This window comes from Molothrus aeneus, chromosome 16, assembly GCF_037042795.1.
Source record: "Molothrus aeneus isolate 106 chromosome 16, BPBGC_Maene_1.0, whole genome shotgun sequence".
NCBI lineage: Eukaryota > Metazoa > Chordata > Aves > Passeriformes > Icteridae > Molothrus > Molothrus aeneus.
The window spans coordinates 16,628,306-16,639,816 of NC_089661.1; the positions used below are offsets into that span (position 1 = coordinate 16,628,306).

The 11,511-nt window shown below is 35.0% G+C and overlaps 1 long non-coding RNA gene across 1 annotated transcript; it reads left to right on the plus strand.

The window, feature by feature from the left end:
• Positions 1-800: 800 nt before the first annotated feature.
• Positions 801-1,236, plus strand: LOC136563267 (uncharacterized). The gene is made up of 3 exons (XR_010784617.1): positions 801-840; positions 939-980; positions 1,077-1,236. It is a non-coding gene; the product is annotated as an uncharacterized lncRNA (long non-coding RNA).
• The last annotated feature ends 10,275 nt before the right edge of the window (positions 1,237-11,511 follow it).

Genomic DNA, 11,511 nt, shown 5'->3' on the forward strand with positions numbered 1-11,511 from the left:
AAAGCAAAGCCTGGCTTTGGATCACAGTGCTGAGGTGCGCAGGGCAGAGCAGTCCCGGTGTGTATCGTGTCACTTGTCTTTTGTGTATTATGTGTTGTTTGGATATGTCATGTCCTTTACCTTAGGCCTTGGAGGGGCCTGTCAGAAACCCTGGCATCATTGTTAGCATCTGTGATCTCTGCATTCCTTGGCCTGGCACCAATGCCATGGAACTTTGGACTCAGGAGCTCAGACAGGCATCAGACTCTCTTGTCTCTTTAGAAGCATCCGGTCAGATGTCTTTTCAGGTCTTGTTCTGAGCTGTGTGGACAGCTCTGCCCCGCCGGGATCCATTATGGCGGACTAGGACTTGTGAGAAGGTGAGGGCAGGTAGAGGCTTCTGGCCGTAGGATTCTCGGGCATCCATCTTTGCAGTTCTTGGAATAAATCATTCGGTTAGCATCTTCTTCCTCCAGGTTTCTCTGAGCCTCATCAGCTCACCATCGGTCTCCCCTCGGTCATCTCCTGTTGCATTCTCTCAGTCCTCGCAGCCCTTTTCCTTGCCAGGAGATTTCTGTCCGTGTTGTGTCCCCGTTGTCTGTCACGTCCCGTCCCGTGTCACGGGTGTCTGCACACACATTTGTGCCGGAGCTGCTCTTCCCTGCCACATAGCCCGGTGCAATAGGAGAAGTTGTGGGGACTTGAAGTTTGTAATGTCGGGTGTAGTTGGACTCTAGGTGGGATTTGTAGATGGACACAAGATATCTGGAGCTCTTAAGTTATCCTGCAACAGTTTGACTGTTGTCCTAACTTTCTTTCAGATGGAGAAGGATAAAATCCAGGGCAGAGCCCCCATCCCAGGTGAGGGGATTGCCCCGAGCAGGTCAGTCACTGTTTGTTTCTGCAGAGGAAGCATAAATGGTGGCTGTTACAGCATTGTTCTTTGTCTCTCTTTTTAGGAGGTCAAGGCCGCGAGCAGCAGTCAAGGCCGAGTGGGCGAGGTGAGCATTGAATAGCGTACAGAAGCAGTTGTTATTGCTGATGTCTCAGTTTTGGTGCAGCTCTAAGCATCTCCTCCTTTTTTTTTTTTATTTTAGGTGGTCCACTTGCCATTTATCCTGGCCAAGCATGCCCATGCCAGGTGGGCGAGAGCTTAAGGTATCGGTGTGGCATCCTTGTCAGATTTGGGAGGTTGTGTTTTCACAGTATCTCAGCATGCTTTTCTGCTTTGTTTCTTTGCAGGTGCTGTCGCTGCCCTAGGCACGCCAAGGAACAGAGGAGGGCAGGTGAGTCGCAGTTTAGGCAGGCTGACTCATAGGTGAGCGTTACACAGCAGCATGCTAAGCGTGTCCCTTTTCTCTTTGCAGGCATCTTCCGGGCATCCTCCGGAGTCAAATCAAGATTTGAGGTGAGCCGGGGCAGCGGTGCGGAGGAGTCCCGGGGATTACTGTTGTTGAGGGCAATAGTCACGTTTTCTGTTTTGTCTTAGGTACCCTGAGGAGGGTCGTAGCCCAAGCTTGGAAACGGCAGCACCGAAGCACACACGGAGAGCATCTCAACGTCCACGTCCGACCGAGGATGGATTTTGTCCGCTCCTCTTCCAAAAGCTAAGTGTCGGGGCCAGCGGCCGGGAGAAGGGGAAAAGCCTTTACTCTCACAGGAGGCAATCAGATGTCAGCTTAGGGGAGAGGTCTGTAGAGGCGTGGGCTTTCTGGAAGTAAAGGGAGAGAGTTTCCCCTCAGCCTCGCCAGAGCCTTTGCCGGGCAGGGCAGTTCCGACCCATCTCCACATCTTTGCGTACTTTGCATCGTCCACCTCCCTCGACTCGACGTTGTCAGGGATCTTTCCCCCGAGGAGCTCGCCTTCACATCCGGAGCTCCAGCCACGGTCACCCGGCAGTCGGCTTCCTTCTCTAGGCTCGCCGAGCCTCTCGAGCATCCTCTTCACTACTTTGGCACTAACTTCTTTTAATGAGTTACATTTCATCATCACGTGCCATCATCATAGGGCTTCCTTTCCTTTGGCATCATCAGCCTCTGGCTCATCTTGCGCTAGGAATCTCGGGTCCCTACGGGGACAGTGCCAGGCAGTTGTCACTCGTCTCTGTGTTATGTCATCTGTGTCTATGTTACGTTGTCCGTGTCTGTGTTATGTAGTCTGTGTCCATCGTCTTACGTGTCACAGGCCTTTGTTACGTCTCAACGCTTTATCGGCACTATTCCGTGCCACGTAGGCCATATTCTAGTCACGTTCCTTTCCGGATATCCCTTATTCCGGCATCTTTACATTTTTACTCTTTGAGACAGGAATGTCTCAAAGGGACAAGATGTTCTCATCCGTCTTCCTTCCCACTACCGGCTTTGGTCGTGCCTTTTTTTCCACGCCATTCTCTTGGACTTCCCGAGGGAGCGTCTTACACCCTCCTCACGTGACTGCAGGAGTTCGATAGGTTCCATCTTCTCAAAGGGTACAGGGCTCAAGAATTAATCTTCCAAAGAGCTATCTCAAGTCCTGGCTTATACTGTATGTACTTACATTGTTTGTACCTATGCTGGTTTATACTGTATGTACTTATACTGTATGTACTTACATTGTGTGTACATGTGTTGGCTTACACTGTATGTACTTACAGGGTGTGTACCTATGCTGGCTTATATTGTATGGACTTACACTCCATGTACACTTGCACTGTATGCATCTGCTTTTATTATATATATTGTGTGTACTCATGTTGTACCACTTATGGTCGGAGCTGCCCTGCCCTGGCATGTAGTCACAGTTAGGTAGCAGAGTTATAAAAACTTTACTGTTCATCTCTCTTTAGTGGGGTTTAGGGTAGAAAATTTATCGGTCAGAGCGGGGACAAGTCCTAGCTGTCAGCCACTCGTCGACCGCTTCCTGTCGTCTCACAGGTCCCCGAGGCTGCCGATTTCCCCAGAATCTACCATTTGACGTCGAGGAGCGGCAGCCAGAAGAAGCGTGGAAGCGCGTTCTTCAGCGTCTCGAGGAAGAGCCGCAGGGAACGTTTAAATGGGAGGAGTGCGTGAGCGTGTGTGAGAGCACGTGTCTGTGTCTGTCGGCGTCTGCTCGTCTCTGCGTGTGTGAGCGCATGCTGTGACTGGATTTAACCTTGTGTGTGTGACTTTTGCTTTTCAGGTTTTTCAACTCATTTGTAAATTTAGAGTAAAAAATCCCCAGCTGGGTTTACCCCCCCCACCCCCCCCGGCTGTTTTTTTTTTTCTTTTTTTTTCCCCCTGGCTGGGTTTTTTTTCCCTGGTCCCGGTCGGTCAGCGAGGCGACGGTCATCGCCAAAGTTTGGGCACAGACCCTCCAGGGACTGGGTATTTCTTCAGGCAGGAGGAATTTTTGGAGGCTCCCGGGAACCACGTTCCCAAGGAGCAATGATTGCTGGGGTGTAATTTAGCAGTTGTGATCAGAGGGATGGTGAGTTTGTGTGTCATTTGAAGGGGGTGTTAATGGTAGATGAGTGCTGTTTTTTGTGTGCTTTTGTTGTTTTGGGTGTCCTGTAACAATAAATCCACAAGTAATGAAAATAGAAAAAGGTTATGATCTTGTGTTAATGTGTGTGTTGTGTTGTATTGCTCTGTATTGCAGGGTGAGCATAGGGTGAACTCTCTCCTCCTTGCTGTGACACCTGGGCTGGCAGGGATGACACAGTGACCTCTGCCAGCCCATGCTGCCTGTGCCATCACCTGGCACTGACGTGTTTGATGAAAATCCTTTTGCTGGGATTTTTCTCCTGAGAAGCCTCAGAACAGAAATGGAGCCAATAACAATCTGCTGGCTGTGGAGTGTGGGCTGGAGATGGTTTAGCAACAGGGGCATCTTGGGTTGGTCTCCTGTGCATTGTTTCTACTTGATGACCAATCATGGTCCAGCGGTGTCGGGGCTGTGAGCAGTCCCAGGTTTTTATTATTCATTCCTTTCCAGCTTTCTGATGTCTCCTTGCTCTTTTAGTATAGTTCTAATATCTCATCTTCTTTTAATATAATAGAGATCATAAAATAATATTTCAGCCTTCTGAAAGGGGGAGTCAAGATTCTCATCTCCTCCCTTGTCCTGGAGGACCCTCAAACACCACCACAATCAGCGGCCAAGTGGGTTTGTGCGAGCCTCTCAGGAACCCTCGGCCGGTCCCGAGTTGGCAGACACCGGGGGGGCAGCCCCGACACGGCCAACAGCGGGGAGACACTGTCTGTGCCCCGAGGGTGCTGAGGGCACCAGGGCTGGGGGGAGACACTCTCTGTGCCCTGAGGGTGCTGAGGGCACCTGGCCTGGTCGCCTTTGCAGCACAAGAGACACCAGAGACAGCGGTAGATGATAAAGGGCCGACTCTTAGCAGGGGTTAATCCAAGGTTTTATTAGGAGTCCCATAGGAGCTCCTGCACCTCAGGGGGCTCCTGCCGAGAGCCCCGGGAGCTGTGCCAAGGTTACATTTTAAGGGAGGTGGAAACCGACAGTAGATAACATCCTACCAACCATTAAGTGACCCTAAGGGATGGATGCTGGGGGATAGACATATAGGACAGCGTATGGGCAAGGCTTGGGGGGCTGACCCCTGGCCGCTGGCTGATCACTCGAGGACTTGGACCGAAACTTCTGCATGGGGGGGATGGGAGGCTGAGTGATTGACAGAGAGCCAGGGTGGGGGTTTGGGGATGATCTCATCCTGGGAGAGGGATAACACAGGTAAAGGGAGGGGGGTACAGTTTGGGATAAACCATTTGGGAAAAATATGAGGATACAAAACAAAATTACTTCAAAGTATTACAAAGTATAAAAATGCACTACAGCAGGTTTGGGCAGCACCAAATAAAATGTAATAAAATGCTTTAAAAATAGAAAAATTAAAATAAATAAAATAACAAAATTAATTAAAAATAAATAATAAAAAACCCCAAACTGTAAAGTGCTGTAAAGTGCCGTACAAGTTCCATAAAATGTAGTGCCATAATGCAAGACCCTCAAACACCACCACAATACCCATGCTTAAATTGGTCTGGGCAGCACCAAATAAAATAAAATAAAAAGCTTTAAAAATAGAAAAATTAAAAAAAAAAATTTAAAAAAAAACAAAATTAAAAAAATAAATGCTTTAAAAATAGAAAAACTAGAAATAAAAAATAAAAAGGAAATAAAAAAATAAAATGCTTTAAAAAGAGAAAAATTAAAAATAAAAATTAAATAAAAATAAAATTAAATAAATAAAATAAATGCTTTAAAAATAGAAAAATTAAAAATAAAAATTTAATACCAAACAAAATTTAAAAATATAATAAATGCTTTAAAAATAGAAAAATTAAATATAAAAATTAAATTAAAAATTAATAAAATTAAAAGGTTTAAAAATAGAAAAATTAAAAATAGAAATAAAAAATTAAATTAAAAATAAAAAAAGGTTTCAAAATATAAAATTAAAAATAAAAATTAAATAAAAAATAAAATATAAAATTAAACAATAAAAAAGCTTTGAAAATAGAAAAATTAAAAATAAAAATTAAATAAAAAATAAAATTAAAAAAATAAATGCTTTAAAAATAAAAAAATTAAGAATAAAAATAAATAAAAAATAAAATTTAAAAATTCGAAAACTTTGAAAATAAAAAATTTAAAAAATAAAAATTAAATAAAAAACAAAATTAAAACATAAATGCTTTAAAAATAGAAAAAAATATAAAAATTAGAAAAAAACAAAATTAAAAAATAAATGCTTTAATAATACAAAAATTAAAAATAGAAAAATAAATAAAAAACAAAATTAAAAAAATAAATGCTTTAAAAATAGAAAACTTAAAAATAAAAAAACTTAAGAATAAAAATAAATAAAAAATAAAATTTGAAAATGCGAAAACTTTGAAAATAGAAAATTTAAAAAATAAAAATTAAATAAAAAACAAAAAAAATAAATGCTTTAAAAATAGAAAAAGTAAATATAAAAATTAGAAAAAAAACAAAATTAAAAAATAAATGCTTTAATAATACAAAAGTTAAAAATAGAAAAATAAAAAACAAAATTAAAAAATAAATGCTTTAAAAATAGAAAACTTAAAAATAAAAAAATGAAATATAAAATTAATAAAATAAAAAGCTTTAAAAATAGAAAAATTAAAAATAAACATTCAATAAAAAACAAAATTAAAAAATATAATAAATGCTTTACAAATAATAAAATTAAATATAAAAATGAAATATAAAATTAATAAAATAAAAAGCTTTTAAAATAGAAAAATTAAAAATAAAAACGAATTTAAAAAATTTTAAAAAGTCTAAAAAAATTTTAAAAAATTTACAAATCAAATAAATGCTTTTAAAATAGAAAAATAAACAATCAATAAAAAACAAAATTAAAAAATATAATAAATGCTTTAAAAATAAAAAATGAAATATAAAAATTAAATAAAAATTAACAAAATAAAAATCTTTAAAAACAGAAAAATGAAAAATAAAAATAAAAAAATTTTTAAAAAATAGTTTAAAAAAAGAAAAATTTTAAAAATTAAATATAAAATTTAAAAAATAAAAACCTTTAATAATAGAAAAATTAAAAATAAATAAAAATATTTAAAAAATAAAATAAATGCTTTAAAAATAAAAAAAAAATTTAAAAAATAAAAAGGTTTAAAAATAAAAATAAATAAAAAATAAAATTAAAAAAATACAAAGACTTAAAAATTGAAAAATAAAAATTAAATAAAAAACAAAATTAAAAAAATAAATGCTTTAAAAAAAGAAAAATTAAATTTAAAAACTAAATTTAAAAATATTTTAAAAATAAAATAAAAAGCTTTAAAAATAGGAAAATAAAAATAAAAAAATAAAAAAATTAAAATAATAAAATAAAAAGCTTTAAAAATAGAAAAATTAAAAAAACCCCAAAATTAATAAAATAAAATTAATTAAAAATACATGAAAAACAAAATAAAACCTCTAAAGTGCTGTAAAGTGCCGTAAAATTTCCATAAAACGTCGTAAAACTGCCGTAAAGCGCGACTGTCGTAAAAGGTGTCGTAAAGCGCAACTGTCGTAAAAGTGTCGTAAAAGGTGCCGTAAAGCGCAACTGTCGCAAAACTGTCGTAAAAGGTGTCGTAAAGTGCGACTGTCGCGAAACTGTCGTAAAAGGGGCCGTAAAGCGCGACTGTCGTAAAAGGTGCCGTAAAGCGCGACTGTCGCAAAACTGTCGCAAAAGGGGCCGTAAAGCGCGACTGTCGCAAAAGGTGCCGTAAAGCACGACTGTCGTAAAAGTGTCGTAGAAGGTGCCGTAAAGCGCGACTGTCGTAAAACTGTCGTAAAAGGTGTCGTAAAGCGCGACTGTCGTAAAAGGTGCGTTTTTCCGACAGTCGCGCTTTGCGACACTACCTTTTATGGAACTTTTACAGTACTTTACAGCACTTTACGGATTTTATTTTGTTTTTAAATTATTTTTAATTAATTCTATTTTTTAAATTTAATTTTTATTTAATATTTTTTTAATTTTCCGATTTTTAAAGCTTTTTTTATCTTTTTTTTAGTTTTAATTTTTCTATTTTAAAGCATTTATTTTATTTTTAAATTTTCCTTTTTATTTAATTTTTAGTTTTAATTTTTATATTTCTAAAGCATATTTTAAATTTTTTTATTTTTATTTTTTTCTTAATTTTTACTTTTGAGTTTTTGATTTTTAAAGTTTTTTTTTATAATTTTTTATTTAATTTTATTTTTGATTTATCTATTTTTAAAGCTTTTTATTTTATTTTAAATTTTTTTTAATTTAATTTTTCTGTTTTATTTTTTTTAATGCATTTATTTTTTTAAATTTATTTTTTATTTTTTAGTTTTCATTTTTTATTTCTAAACTATTTATTTTATATTTTAATTTTTTTTTATTTCTTATTTATTTTTGCTTTATCTATTTTTAAAACATTTATTTTATTTTTTTAGTTTTTATTTAATATTTAGTTTTGATTTTTTTATTTTTAAAGCATTTATTTTATTTTTTACTTTTTATTTAATTTTTATTTTTGATTTTTCTATTTTTAAAGCTTTTTATTTTTTAATTTTTTTTAATTTTTTTGTTTTAATTTTTTTATTTTAAAGCATTTATTTTATTTTTTAAATTTTATTTTTTATTTCATTTTTATTTTTTGCTTTTTCTATTTTTAAAGCTTTTTTATTTTTTAATTTTATTTTTATTTAATTTTTAGTTTTAATTTTTTTATTTTTAAATCATTTATTTTATTTTTTTCATTTTATTTTTTATTTCATTTTTATTTTTCCTTTTCTATTTTCATTGCTTTTTAAAAAAAATTTATTATTTATTTAATTTTTAGGTTTTTTTTATTTTTAAAGCATTTTTTAATTTTTTATTTAATTTTTATTTTTGATCTTTCTATTTTTAAAGCTTTTTAAAATTTTTTTATTTAATTTTTTATTTCATTTTTAGTTTTTTTATTTTTGAACTATTTATTTTATTTTTTAAATATTATATTTTATTTCTTTTTTATTTTTTGCTTTTTCTATTTTTAAAGCATTTTTTTTATTTTTTTACTTTTATTTTTTATTTAATTTTTTAGTTTTGATTTTTTTGTTTTTAAAGCATTTTTAATGTTTTTTTAATTTAATTTTTATTTTTGATCTTTCTATTTTTAAAGCTTTTAAAATTTTTTTTAATTTTCAGTTTTAATTTTTTTTATTTTTAAACATTTATTTTTTTAATATTATTTTTTATTTCATTTTTTTAGTTTTAATTTTTTATTTTTGAACTATTTATTTTATTTTTTTAATTTCATTTTTATTTTTTGCTTTTTCTATTTTAAAAGCATTTCTTTTATTTTTTTAATTTTCTTTTTTATTTAATTTTTAGTTTTGATTTTTTTATTTTTAAAACTTTTTTTTATTCTTTTTTATTTAATTTTTATTTTTGATCTTTCTATTTTTAAAGCTTTTTTATTTTTTATTTAATTTTTTAAAATTTTTCTATTTTTAAAGCTTTTTTTTATTTTTTAATTTTATTTTTTATTTCATTTTTATTTTTTGCTTTTTCTATTTTTAAAGCATTTATTTTATTTTTTAATTTTCCTCTTTTTTTAATTTTTAGTTTTGATTTTTTTATTTTTAAAACATTTTTTCATTTTTTATTTTTATTTAATTTTTAGTTTTAATTTTTTTATTTTTAAACATTTATTTTATTTAATTTTATTTTTTAATTTTATTTTTATTTATTTTTAGTTTTGATTTATTTTTAAAGCATTTCTTTTATTTTTTTATTTTTTATTTAATTTTTTAGTTTTGATTTTTTATCTTTAAAGCATTTCTTTTATTTTTTTAACTTCATTTTTATTTCATTTTTAATTTTTGTATTTTTAAAACATTTATTTTTGTAATTTTTTTTTAATTTTTAGTTTTACTTTTTCTGTTTTTAAAGCTTTTTATTTTTTTAATTTTCTTTTTTTTATTTTCCCATTTTTTAAGTATTTATTTTTTTATTTTATTTCATTTTTTATTTAATTTTTTTTTTAATTTTTCTATTTTTAAAGCTTTTAATTTTATTTTATTTGGTGCTGCCCAGACCAACTCAAGCTGGTGATTGTGGTGGTGTTTGAGGGTCTTGCAGTTACCCCGATTAATAGGTAGAGATGATGTTTGGAGGCCACAGTGTTACAGGTAGGGGTTAAACTGTTTTTTAGGGTCTTTCAGGTGATTTTTCAAGGATTTTTTAGGGATATTTTAGGGTTTTTTTTACAGGAGTTTTTTAGGAATTCTCTGGAAATGTTTAGGATACCTTTAGGGCTTTTTCAGGGCTTTTAAAATAATTTTTAGGGTGTTTTAATGACTGTTTTACCCGGGCGCCCCAGCCACCCAAGGCACCCCATGCCGGCGCCGCGGCGCTCCAGCCCAGGCTCCCGTCAGCGCCGCCCGTGGTCGCTTCCCCTCTCCTGCCGCCGCCGCTGCGTGGCGGGCCGAGCCGTGCCTTCCCCACCGCACCCTCCCGCTTCAGAGCTGCTGGATGGCGCGGCTCCACAGCCTCCTGCAACCACGGACGTCCCGGCGTTCCCTTCATGGCCGCAGCCGCAGCCCCGTTCCCGTTCCCCCAGCTCCGCCGCCTCCCGCACGCCCCAGCCCACCCGGCGCCATGATGACTGCCCGCGCCGCCCTAGTGACGGAACCCATGCATGCGCAGTTGCTACAACCCCAGCACCAGCGATATCACTCCGTGCCGACTCATCGAACCACAGCGCTGCTTCCGGGATCAGCCACACGCATGCGCAGTTCTATCTCCACGGCCCCGCCGCCACCCCCCACTGCGTTCGCCGCAGCTTTGGTACAGCCTGGTCCCGGTTCCGAGTCGCTGCGTGCCGCTGTCCAGCCACAGCCGGCATCCCTGTGCCCTGTCACGCCACTTCTGCTGCCACTGTGTTTATACACGGCACCACAGCAGGCGAAAACTGCAGCGCCTTGCACCTATCCTTCCGCGTCTCTCCTTCTGCCGGCACTGAGAGATCCCTCTGCAGCGCGTAACCCTGAGCAACCGATACCTGGTGTGCCTCCGCGTTTTCGCCTTCCACACTCCTAGCACCCAGTGGGACTACTTTGTGTCACGATTCGTCTGCACAGCCACATCCATGCACACAAACCGTGCGACGAGGAGGAGGAGGAGGAGGAGGTTGGAATATGACAGCTGCTTTATTAAATACAGGACAGACAGAGAATTATTTTGCTCCTGCAAATGCCAGCTCTTTGATACCAACACAAAAGAATTTCGAAAAAGAACTGTTCCCAAATAGCTCCAGAGTCCCCTCAGTGTTTGGGACAGATTTCTCGACCCACAAATAGACAGTAAACCCTGAAAATTTGCCAGCATTAATGCCAAAATTAGAAAACTCACAAAAATCTTTTGATAATTTTCACCTAACAGACTGGTGTGAAAAATGTCAATCACTTGCTTTTAAAATTTTTGAAAGTTTAATAGTAATAAAAGGGTTATAAAAATAGTAATACAATTAGAGTAATAATAATTTGGACAATTTGAATTAGGACAATATGAGACAACAAAAACAAAGAGTTACGGACGTCCGGGTACCTTTTTCTGGGCAGCACGAGCCTGAAAAAGGACCCCCGTTAACAAAGGATTAACCCTTAAAAGCAATAGCCTGTTGCATAGTCATACACTTCGTACATGGTGCATAAATTCCATTCAAACACAGGATTCTGTCTGCTCATCATCCACTTCTTCCTTCTAATCCTAACAGAGCTTTGGAGGTGGGAAGAAGTTTGTTTCTTCTGATAAGAGGGCAATAAATTCTTTTTCTCTGAAAGATCCAGGTGTCCTGTGGCCGCTATCTCGCTGCAAGTCCTTTCTTTAAAAAAAGTATCTTACATAGCATCGTTTCTATTTTAACAGTTTTTGTAACCTATAACTATATTTAACACACTACTTAAGAGAATTAATACAGCATTACTTTCTAACACAACACATATAATATTCATTTTAATATTTCAAAAAAGCCAATCATAAATTACCTGCATTTTTCGCAA